Below are 13,045 nucleotides of genomic sequence, written 5' to 3'. Positions count from 1 at the left end.
GTTGGCACTGTCCATTTTATGTCCGAAGAAATACCTTTTTGATTTTTGGTCCTATTGTTCTGGATCCCTTGTGCAATACAGAGACCTGACAGAAGTAGTTTGGACAGTGTGAGGTAACGGGCGAATTGTGGCGCCCTGGAAATATTCGAAGTTCGGAGTTGGCATGGGCGCACGGGCCGTTCGGCCAGCTGGGGCCCGGCAGCAAACACGTGGTGCCGAACGTTAGACGGACAAGAGGGGTAGTCCCAGTGCATGGTCCAGCCGCGTGGCTGGGAATTCCGTTGTGACGCTGTGTCGATGAAGGAGACACGCTGGGAGTGCCAAAGATGGCGGACTTTGTGAAACCTTAATGGCAGACATTTCACAGTTCGTACAGAAATTAATAGTAGCCAGACGAATCATGATACCTCAAAGAGAAACATGTAAATTACCATTATTTGCACGACGATTCTGATGGTGTAATCAGATTTTCAATATATTTATTAGTTTAAAGTTTAGTGTCTGACAATAAATTATTCAAGTAACACTCGGCAACGAATTTCCAAAATCCAAACGGTTCATCCGATTTTGTCGATCTACATGTCTTTAGAAAGCTATTAGTGTATACCTAAATTGGTATGAATTACAGGCATTCAACTTAAAGCGTACACGAGTTATTGGAGGTCAAAGTGGCTGATTACTATCGATCGCGTCAGGCCATAAGTTCTCCACAGTTACACGAAAATACGGTAGCAGCATGCTTATAAATATATTTATTCGTCTATGTCTTTGTTTATATCGCATATATACTATTCAAGAAGAAATTGGTTAAATATTTACTGCGTTTAGAAAGCACAGAGACATTAGGCTACTGGCCTACCTTTTGTTGCTATCCCTTTGATATATATTTATTTAATTTGTTTACGTATTTAATAATGGGTGTTAGAGCGTGTTTATGGTCCAGCCGTAGGAATATTTGTTTAATTTCAAGTTATTTAAACGTAAGTCCAGTATTTCGTATGTGTTTCAATATGTCTGTGAGTGCACATTGGCTTGGAGACATGGCGGGAGCACTATAGCCAATCACAGCGCTCGTCACTAAGAGAGACGTATGGAGGTTGGGGAGGAGCGTCGTTTCCGGAGAGGACACGGAGTGGTTCTGAGTGGTGCGGCAGTTCTGGACACGGGAAGTGCTGGACGCGACGGCGCGACGGACGTGGAGTCGGCGGAAAGACTTGGTTGGACAGTGGAGCTGTTTGCGCGTGGTTGCGGAATGTAGAAATATTTCGGAGTGCAGACTTGTGTTCTTGTGTGATTTCGTGGCTTCTGCAGTAAAGTCGTAGTATGGGTTCAGAAGAGAATATCTCGCGAGCTATGTTGTTGTTCATAAGTAATTACGTGAAGTAAAAATCTATTGTTTCCCTGTTATTCAACTTATATTTTATTTAATTGCTGGACCATTGACACCAATAAGTGTTTTGCAGAAATGTACCGCATTCTCAAAAGTACTTCTACTATCATTTACAGTCGATAAGATAGTACCTGCAGATTTTATTTGATTGCGATCTTTCATTTATAAATTTATATGTAACATTCATAATTCGCAATTGCCGAGTGATAGAAACCTTCGACCATTCGATTCATTTGTATATTCTTATCGTATACTGTAGACTCAGCAGTGTTTGGCCTGTAATGTGGCAACTATTAATCCCAGCCCCTAGACAACGAAACCAGCCAAAACTTTTAATATTTCAACATCGAGTCAGAGGGTACGTAGTTGAGGGCCACCACACCTTTCATCTTTATTTTTGAAAGCCCGCAATGGCAAGAAGATAAACTGTTTCATGTACTATCACTAAGCCTTATACTTGAAGGATCACACTTGGATCTCTGTAGTATACTGAGCAATAACCCTCACAAAACGTTTGTTTGTTTGCCTGCCGATTCTGTAAGGAGGAAACCAGCTGAAGTCTTAAGTACCAAGATTAAGACTTAAGATGGGTCCTTTTCTAGAAAAATCACTGCATGGTTCTTCAAGTTAATTCACACATAGGTGCATAAAGAGCATTAGTAGATGGATAAAATTATAATCAATTGCGATATTTAGCCTAGAACGCTTGTTTAGAAAGCTAAAAACGTACTGAAAAGGTACTTCGCCACGTTGCTAGGGCGAATAAATAGTAGAACGTGTTGTGTGGCCTATGGTGTAAAAACACTGACGTGTTAATATTGTATAAGGGATATGTGTACAAACTGTAGTATTCCTAAATTTCATCAACACGGCATAAAAAGATACGAAATACGTTTCGTTATTTGTCCCTTAACGTGCAGCTAAGACAAACATGGAGTATATTTAAAGTATATGAAAATAGTAGTAGCAGTCAGGTATTTCATGACTGTGCTTAAAAGCAACCTAAAAACGGCAATGAGCATAGATTACGGGTTCTTTGGGATTTATACTCCTTCCGTTGACACTGATGACTTAATTAGAGCAGTCATATGGTGCTGATGTAACAGTTCGTTTGTGAATTACTCATGTATTCTATTTCATCCGTCCTCAGCAACTGTAGTTCTATTTATCGAAATAAACTGGATGCTGATTATTTCGATGAATCTCATATGTTGTTCGTTGCAGCCGCCGACAAATCATACCAGGCTACGTAAAACAGGCGTTTCGTCTATTGAAGAGCTACAGCAAACGTTTGACTTCACGTAATGTACAGTTGTATATAAAAGGCGTATTTCCTAGCTAGCACCTATTAGGACCTTCTCAGTTACCTTGCGACCAGCGTTGGTAGCTATTGACACCACCTCGTTTCTTTAATTTTCTTTCCAAGCAGAAATCGGGGTCCAGTCGGAGTCCACTGTCATGAAAGCAACTAAACAACTGGTTGAAGAGATAGGCAGAGTGTTCACACACCTACAGGCTCAGTGGCGTCAAGTCAAAAGAACTACACTATGATGTAGACAGCACGACGTTGCCATTTCCTGTTGATATACTCAGCTGTCTATATAAAATAGATGTTTTCGAAATAAATAGAATCCATTGAAAAGAAATGAGTGGATCGATGTGGGATGAAAGATACGAAGATGTAATGAAATGAATGCAAACGTACATTGTTATGGTTAATGGAAACTTGTGTCTGACTAGGACTCGAAAACGGATCCCTTTCTCATCACGCGCAGTTGTCTTAACCGTTAGACTATCTGAGTACGCTATAGGTCTGACTCAGAATTTGATTTTCAGTGTTTTCATCGTCATGAAGTTGGAGTGGTTGAGGCGACTCCTCGCGAATAGCATATGAAGATAGGGCTGTCGGTATTGGACCTAGAATGCTGTATAAAGCACTCTCAGCGGACCATCTGGGACTGTGCCCATGATTGTTAGCTGTTGCTTATGGTAACTATCATATTTTCAGCTAATATTGCAACAGGTTTACAGAAATTTTCTCACGTTACATGTGGTTGCAACGCACCTTGCAGTGATTGTGGTACTTTTTTAAGAATGAAGTTTTCATCTTTAACAGTTTTTACCACAAAATTATGTGATACTGAGGTTTTGTAAAATCTGTTAGTCGTGTGTTAGTGAACACGAGATACCTAGGAAGCAAATGCAATTTCGATGGTCGACATGCGGCGCCGTAGGTTGGCGGCGAAAATCTGGGAACTCACAGGGTGACGTCATATTTTATCGCGATCTCCGGCTGTCACCCCTCCCCCTCCCCTATCTCTCTCTCTCTCACTATCTCTCTCTCTCTCTCACTCTCCCTCTTTCTCTTTCTCTCCTTCACCACAAACAAACATAAACACACACACACACACACACACACACATACACACACCGTAGTTGTGTGGGAAGATAGAGGGTTGGTGGGTACCTGTAGATGGATGAGATACTCAGTTAGACGGAAAGATAGACATTTTTATCTTTTTAAAATTCTTTTCATTTCCTTTCCTTAAACGTATAGCAGACTGTTAGAGCGATGACCCAGTGAAGAGCCAGGGTCTTTACAGCCAAATACCAGGCGAATTGCTGCTGGGGCAGAGGAAATACCAATTCGGCACATTTGAGAGGGTAGTTACAGTTTCAGCATCTACGTTATGGCCAAGCAAAATCTCCCGATAACGTTCAACAAAGGGTCTAGGAGTAATAGTAGAGGAAAATCTAAGTTGGACGGAGCACGTCACTGCAGTGTGCAAGAAAGCATTAGCAATTCTACAGGCCCTACAAAAATAATTAAAAAGCTATTCCCTCTTGACCTGAAAAAGAAACTTGAAAAAACACTTATACATCCGATTATTGGTTACAGCGATGTTATCCTGCAAGGCCTTTCTCAAGAAATATCTCGGCGTCTGGAACTGGCTACGAATGCCTGCGTTCGTTATACTTGTGCTGTTCGACTCTTTGATCATATTACACCATCACATGCGTGCAGACAAGCCCAGATACTTCCACACCCCCTGTCTTCTGTGCTGTCTTATCAACGAACATCTCATATTCATCTTCGACGTTAAAGCTCTTATCCGAACGACATGGCAGAAACACCCGTTCCCATCAGAGCAAAATCTTTTCTGTCCCATTCCATCGTTCAGCCAGTTTCTCCAAGTCCCTCTCAGTAGCAGGAATCCGATTCTGGAATAACCTCCCGCATCATATTGGATAGGTGACTAAATCTGCAGCTTCAGAAGGCAGTTAATGACATAGATACTAAAGCAACAATTAAGATTACCATTTTTCTTGTACTCACCTGTTACCCCGTACATTCCTCTTTCCAACCTGATCTTCTTCATTACCCAGTGTTCTTAGCCGATACAGTCTCCTTAAATACCGCTGTATCTATTTTGTACACCTGTAAATTCTTATTTTGTCTGCCACTATTATTATTGTTATTATTCTGATTATTATTATTATTATTATTATTATTGCTGATAGTGGCATCAGTTGCAGTAGCACAAGTACTGCCAGTATTTACTTTATTAGTTCATGGGTAGTACAATCTATTCTCACTGACTCTTCAGACAGTCAAATTATCTTAACACTATTTCTGATATTAAAACTGTTATATATTAGGTGCCTACTATGTAAAAATCTTATGGTATGTATGAAATCCTGATCCGATGTTAAGAGATCGGATTAAATAAATAAATAATTTATTTTTGGGACAATGAGTCCGAGACAAAAATTTGGAATGAAGCTTCCTGGCAGATGAAAACTGTGTGCCGGACCGAGACTCGAACTCGGGACCTTTGCCTTTCGCGGGCAAGTGCTCTACCGACTGAGCTACCCAAGCACGACTCACGCCCCGTCCTCACAGCTTTACTTCCGCCGGTAACTCGTCTCCTACCTTCCAAACTTTACTGAAGCTCTCCTGCGGACCTTGCAGAACTAGCACTCCTGAAAGAAAGGATATTGCGGGGACATGGCTTAGCCACAGCCAGGAGAGCTTCTGTAAAGTTTGAAAGGTAGGAGACGAGGTACTGGCAGAAGTAAAGCTGTGAGTAGGGGGCGTGAGTCGTGCTTGGGTAGCTCAGTTGGTAGAGCACTTGCCCGCGAAAGGCAAAGGTCCCGAGTTCGAGTCTCGGTCCGGCACACAGTTTTAATCGGCCAGAAAGTTTCATATCAGCGCACACTCCGCTGCAGAGTGAAAATCTCATTCTGGAAAAATTTGGAAGTCTAGCACACGCATAGTTGCGGCTGGTTATGTGTATATACACTGAAGTCGATGATTTACTGGACACGTGCAGTGATATAGATAGAAAGACAGACACATTGTTAAGTGAACGGAGACAGAGAGAGAAAGAGACAAATAATTAGAATTTATGGAAAACGAATAACGGCCTTATTGTTCTACGTTTAGAACCCCAACTACGCCGTTGTGAATATTTTTCGAAATATATCCTGCGTTTATGCTTCATACATAACGTCGAAATAAAACGTTGAGAGAGTCGTATTGCCCTTTAATGCGGAAGAAAATGTGCGACGTGCGTATCATCGGAGCGTACTGGTGCTGTGATATCGGAACGACCGGCGCTCAATGACAGGTAATTAAGTGAGGATTTATAACGACACCCGGGCACATGTGATTAATTTTTAAAACTTGCTGGCGGCTTCTTGCTACAAAAAAGACGTAATCGTAAACGTGGAGAGCGAACCGCGTGGTGAAATGAATCATGTTGTCACTGACGCCTGGAGGCGGATGGCAACCTCCTCGTGCTGTAAGGCTCGTTCTCAACCTTCTCTAAAAGTTATTACGTAGCAGACCAATTTATTTTCCGTTTTATCGCCGCGTGCTGGCCTACTGAAGAGCCCGAAAGCCAGCGGATTCATACAACGGTCAACGCCCCCATATCCATCTGTAGAATAAACGTCACTCGTGAATGAGTAACGCCGGCCGCTACATTGGTCGACAGCAGGGACCAAAACTGAACGTGACGAAATCCATTAACCGATTCAATAAAAATATTTCAGGTCGTGGTACTGAAGTAAAATACTAACTGGCAATATACAGCTTAACTCTTCATTTAGTACGCAGATGTAATGAACATTGCCAGATAATTGCTCGAATTAAGCTTTGATTTTCAGAAACATTTCGAAGTCGAAAATAGACCGAATGTAGACTGGGACATCTATGGATTCATTGCAGGTGGTATGGACAAGCAGTCTTGTGAAATGGTTTTGAAAGCGTTTCCCGAAAGGTGTCTTGAGCAGCTAGTTCGACAGCCCACACGCAATGGAAATATTTGAGACGTGCTAGCTACAAACAGGTCTGCCGTTGTCAACGGTGTCACTTTAGAGACAGGGGTTAGTGATCGTGATTTCATAACGACGATGCCTTCTCAAGTTACCAAATTCTTCAAGAAGGCTAAGAGAGTATTTTTGTCAGTAAGAGCAGATAACCATCCCCCTTACACAATGAATGGATATCATTTATCTAAATATGACGGACTCGAGAAGTGATGGACAAAGTTTAAACTGATTTGTAAATCGCCCTCTGGAGAAGCATGTGCCAAGTAAGTGGATTAAGGACGGAGAAGACCCACCATGGTTTAATAACAAAATTCGTAAACTGCCGAGGAAGCAGAGACGGTTAAGCTCTCGGTTCAAAAAAGAACACGCACATAAAGACATGCGAAGGTCTTTATAAATTCTTGCGTCTGTAAAAAGATAGAGCGCGAAATGTACACCAACCACAGCCGCCATATCTTAACAAAATATCTTGCCGGGGTTCAAATGGCTCTGAGCGCTATGCGACTTAACTTCTAAGGTCATCAGTCGCCTAGAACTTAGAACTAATTAAACCTGACTAACCTAAGGACATCACACACATCCATGCCCGAGGCATGATTCGAACCTGCGACCGGAGCGGTCGCTCGGCTCCAGACTGTAGCGCCCAGAACCGCACGGCTACTCCGGCCGGCCTCTTGCCGAGAATCCAAGAAACTTATGACCCTACATAAAATCGCTAAGCGGATCGAAGGCTCTATACGGTGAGTAGTTGACCAGTCCGGTGTGAAAATAAACGACAGCAGAAGAAAAACAGAAGTTTTAAATGTCGGAATCATTGAGGAAGGAGGATCGTACAGACATACCGTCGTTTGTCCGGCACACAGACTCCTGTATGGAGACATAGTAATAGGAATCCCTGTCGTAGAGAATCAGTTGAAAGATTTGAAGACAAACAATTTGCCAGGTTCAGAGTTCTACAAACAGTACACTACAACGTTGGCTACTTACTTATCTTGCATTTATCACGACTCTGTCGCCCAGCGCAAAAGTGGCAAGTGACTGGAAAAAAGCGCAGATCACTCATGTACACAAAAACAATAAAAGAACCGACCCACAAATTTACAGACTGGTATCTTTAACATTGGTTTGCTGCGGAATTCTTGAACATATTGTCAGTCTGAATATAATAAATTTCGTTGAGCGGGAAATCAGCATGGATCTAGCAAGCATAGCTCGCACGGAACTCACGTTGCTCTTTCTCACACGTGCGAACCATGGATGGAGAGCAGCAGACGTATTCGGTATTTCCAGATTTCTGAAAAACGTTTGACACGGTGCCCCACAGCGAACGGTCAACGAAGGAACGAGCATACGGAGTAGTGAGTGGTTCGAAGAAAAGTATTATTACCCAGTATGTTGTCCTCGAGACAGGGGTATCGCTGGGAGTGTCCCAGAGAAGTGTGATAGGACCTCCATTACATATATGATCTGACGGGCAGGATGAGCAGAATCTGAGTCTGTTTGCTGATTATGCTGTGGTGTACTGGACGGTGTAGTTTTTGAATGACTGTAATGTCCGAATACATCATTAGTAATCTGCTGCTTGATAGAGTCAAGTTGATTAAATATCTGGGCGTATCATTGCAAGCGATATGAAATGGAAAGAACATCTAAGGAAGGCGTTAGGAAAGACGTATGGTCGAACTGGAGGAATTTCAGGTAAGTGTTGTTCATCTGCAATGGAGACCGCATGTAGAATACCAGTACGACTCTCTCCTGTTTCGGATCCCTACCAGGTCGAATTAAAGGAAGACATCTTCATCTACACCTAGTCGCAACAGGGAATCATATAGCGCTCGTAGAAAAAAGTGTTCCGAGACTGTTACCTGAAATGCTCCTCCATGATACTGACAAGAGGGAGATTGAGTTAATAACTAAATCACTAAAGACCAAGAACTCTCATGGATATGACGGGGTATCTAGCAGAATACTGAAGTATTGTTCTATGTATGTTAGCCCAGTACTTAGCCATATTTGTAACTTTTCCTTTAGGAGTGGTCGGTTTCCTGACCGATTAAAGCACTCGGTAGTGAAGCCACTTTATAAAAAGGGAGACAGGGATAATGTTGACAGTTTGAGACCTATTTCTATGCCATCGGTGTATGCTAAAGTTATGGAGAAGGTTGTATATACAAGGTTACTGGAGCATTTAAATTCACATAATTTGCTGCCAAATGTTCAGTTTGGTTTTAGAAATGGTTTAACAACTGAAAATGCTATACTCTCTTTTCTCTGTGAGGTTTTGGACGGATTAAATAAAAGGTTGCATACGCTAGGTGTTTTCTTTGATTTAACGAAAGCTTTTGACTGTGTTGACCACAAAATATTACTGCAGAAGTTGGACCATTATGGAGTAAGGGGAGTAGCTTACAATTGGTTCGCCTCTTACTTTAAGAACAGAAAGCAGAAGGTAATTCTCCGCAATATTGAGAGTGGTTATGATGTTCAGTCCCAATGGGGCACTGTTAAATGGGGCGTTCCCCAAGGATCGGTGCTGGGGCCACTGCTGTTTCTTATTTATATAAATGATATGCCTTCTAGTATTACAGGTGATTCAAAAATATTTCTGTTTGCTGATGACACCAGCTTGGTAGTGAAGGATCTTGTGTGTAATATTGAAACAGTATCAAATAATGTGGTTCATGAAATAAGTTCGTGGCTTGTGGAAAATAATTTGATGCTAAATCACAGTAAGACTCAGTTTTTACAGTTTCTAACTCACAATTCAACAAGAACCGATATTTTCATCACACACAGTGGGAATATTATAAGCGAGACGGAACAGTTCAAGTTCCTACGCGTACGGATAGATAGTAAGCTGTTGTGGAAAGCCCATGTCCAGGATCTTGTTCAGAAACTAAATGCTGCTTTATTTACCATTAGAACAGTACCTGAAATAAATGACACTTCAACACGAAAAGTAGTCTACTTTGCATATTTTCATACGCTTATGTCGTATGGTATTATTTTTTGGGGTAATTCTTCTGATTCAAAAAGGGTATTTTTGGCTCAAAAACGGGCTGTTCGAGCTATATATGGTGTAAGTTCGAGGACCTCTTATCGACCCCTATTCAATAGTCTGGGAATTCTGACATTGCCCTCACAGTATATATTTTCTTTAATGTCGTTTGTTGTTAGCAATATTAGCCTATTCCCAAGAGTTAGCTGCTTTCACTCAGTTAATACTAGGCAGAAATCCAATCTGCATGTGAAATGCACTTCCTTGACTCTTGCGCAGAAAGGAGTGCAGTATTCTGCTGCATCCATTTTCAATAAGCTACCATAAGAACTCAAAAATCTTTTAAGTCTAAACTGAAGAGTTTCCTCATGGCTCACTCCTTCTATTCATTCGAGGAGCTCCTGGAAGAGCTAAAAAATTAAGCAAATTCCAGTGTTACATTGTTGATTTTCTTTATTTAAACTTACGACTTGTCGCCTGAATATGTTTTTTTTATATTTCATTTTGTCTGTTTCTACTATCGTGTTATAATCTCATGTATTGACTCGTTCCATGACTATGGAGACTTCTCCTTTATTTGGTCCCACGGAACACTAAATAAATAAATAAAAATAAAATAATCTACATCTACATCATTACTCTGCAATTCACATTTAAGTGCTTGGCAGAGGGTTCATCGAACCACAATCATACTATCTCTCTACCATTCCACTCCCGAACAGCGCACAGGCAAAACGAACACCTAAACCTTTCTGTTCGAGCTCTGATTTCTCTTATTTTATTTTGATGGTCATTCCTACCTATGTAGGTTGGGCTCAACAAAATATTTTCGCGTTCGGAAGAGAAAGTTGGTGACTGAAATTTCGTAAATAGATCTCGCCGCGACGAATTCACTGGGTGAGGGGGGGGGGGGGGGGGGGGGAGTTCTATAATTTTTTACTGATAGGTCTGATCAACACCCGAGTATTTAGGCGATGCTGTGGCACAAGCTGACTGAATAGAGTTGGGGAGACAAGAAGTCTTTGGCACACTGTGACCAATGGAAGGGATCGGTTGATAGGACACTTTCTGAGATATAAAGGAAACGCCAATTTAGTATTGGAAGAAGGTATGGGGGGTAAAAATTCTAGAGGGCAAGCAAGAGATGAATACAGTACGCAGATGTAGAAGTATGTCGGTTGCAGTCGTTATACGGAGATGCGAATACCGATGTGCATTTAGCATAAGGACCGCGAAAGTAAGAGAAATTAGGATTCGTACGGAGGCTTATAGACAATCGTTATTTCCTTCCCTCTATTTGCGAGTGGAATAGGAAAAATAATGACTAGTAGTGGTACAAGGTATTCTCCGCCATACACCATACAATGCCTTGCAGAGTTTGTATGTAGATGTAGATGCAGGTGTAGAAAGGAACAAAAGTTCCAAGAAAGTTAGCATTTTGTCATATAGTTTCGGTATTGGCTGGCTCTGAGCACTATGGGACTTAACATCTGAGGTCATCAGTCCCCTAGAACTTAGAACTACTTAAACCTAACCAACCTAAGGACATCACACACATCCATGCCCGAGGCAGGATTCGAACCTGCGACTGTAGCGGTCGCGCGGTTCCAGACTGAAGCTCCTAGGACCGCTCGGTCACACCGGCCAGCGTTTCGGTATTGTGACCCAGAAAACAGAATGTAGTAATGTACTCAGTAGCAAAAACTTAAGAGATGAGTTTCAAAGTGTACTGCGTTTGTTTGAATTATAAGCAGAAGCAAGATCCATACATCAGCTGCTCTGTGAAGGTTTGTGTTTAGTGCGTTTGACGTGAATCAGCTCCTGCATGGTTGCACTTACTTATAAATTTCGTTGGTAATGTAGAACTAGTTCTTTATACCCAGTGAACCCGAACTCCCCCGACACAATTACAGACGTTTTTTAGGGACATTTACTAAGTGTTTTGCTATGACAGTCCAATGATGTCTGCCGGCTCGTTACAGAATAATAATGTAACCGTGATTTATGCGGTTTGTTAGCGCAGTATTCTGTGAGAATACTGTCACAACAGTGAAAAGGCCTATAACATGCAATCAACAACATGTACAACACAAAACAAGGAGTAATGCAACAACCTTCATCAGCAGAAGTACTGTGATACGGTTGCCTTCGCTGCAGAAACAGCTCAGCATTAGCAGTCGGTTGCTGCACTTCCCATTGCATTCTCTGAAGGCACTGGCAAGCTACATATCGGTCAAGTCTTCATCAGTGAACCTAACCACACTGCTGATATGTGTGAAAATTACCTATCAGTTTAATGAATCATGGTTGCAAAATACTAACACGAACTCCTTACAGAAGAGTGGAGAAACTAATAGAAGCCAATCCACGGGAGGATCAATTTAGACACCGGAGAAATGTAGGAACACACAAGGCAATACTGACTCCACGACTTCTCTTACAAGATAGGTTAAGGGAAGGCAAACCCACGTTTATTGCATTTGTAGACTTACAGAAAGCTTTTGACAATGTTGACTGAAATTCTGACGCTGGCAAGGGTAAAATACAGAAGATGGATATTTACAATTTGTAATGAAACCAGACGGCAATTACAAGAGTGGAGGAGCGTGAAAGCGAAACAGTGGTTGAGAAGGGAGTGAGAAGGGTTGTAACCTATCTACGATATTATTCAATCTGTACATTGAACAAGAACTAAAGGAAACCAAAGAAAATTTTGGACTAGGAATTAAAGTCGAGGAAGATGAAATAAAAACTTTGCGATTTGCCGGTGACATTGTAATTCAGTGAAAGACAGCAAAGAATTTGGAAGAGGAGTTGAACGGAATGGACAGTATCTCGAAAGGAGGATATAATATGAACATCAACAAATTCAAAACAAGGTTAATGTAGCCGAATTAGATCAGGTATTGCTGAGGGAATTAGATAAGATAACGAGACACTTACAGTAGTAGATGAGGTTTGCTATTTGGGCAGCAAAATGACTGATGATGGCCGAAGTACAGAGGATATAAAATGTAGACTGGCAACGGCACGAAAAGCATTTCTGAAGAAGAGAAATCTGTTAACATCGAATATAGATTAAAGTGTTTCTTTTCTGAAGATATTCGTCTGGAGCGTAACCATGAAAGGAAGTGAAACTTGGATGATAAACTGTTGAAAACAAGAAGAGAATAGAAGCTTTCGAAATGTGGCGCTACAGAAGAATGTTGAAGATTAAAGAGGTAGCTCACTTAAGTAATGAGGATATACTGAATATAATTGGGGAGACAAGATGTCTGTGGCACAACGTGACCAGTAGAAGGGATGAGTTGATAGGACAC

The sequence above is a fragment of the Schistocerca serialis genome, chromosome 1 (assembly GCF_023864345.2).
Source record: "Schistocerca serialis cubense isolate TAMUIC-IGC-003099 chromosome 1, iqSchSeri2.2, whole genome shotgun sequence".
Taxonomy (NCBI): domain Eukaryota; kingdom Metazoa; phylum Arthropoda; class Insecta; order Orthoptera; family Acrididae; genus Schistocerca; species Schistocerca serialis.
This window is presented reverse-complemented; position numbering follows the sequence as displayed.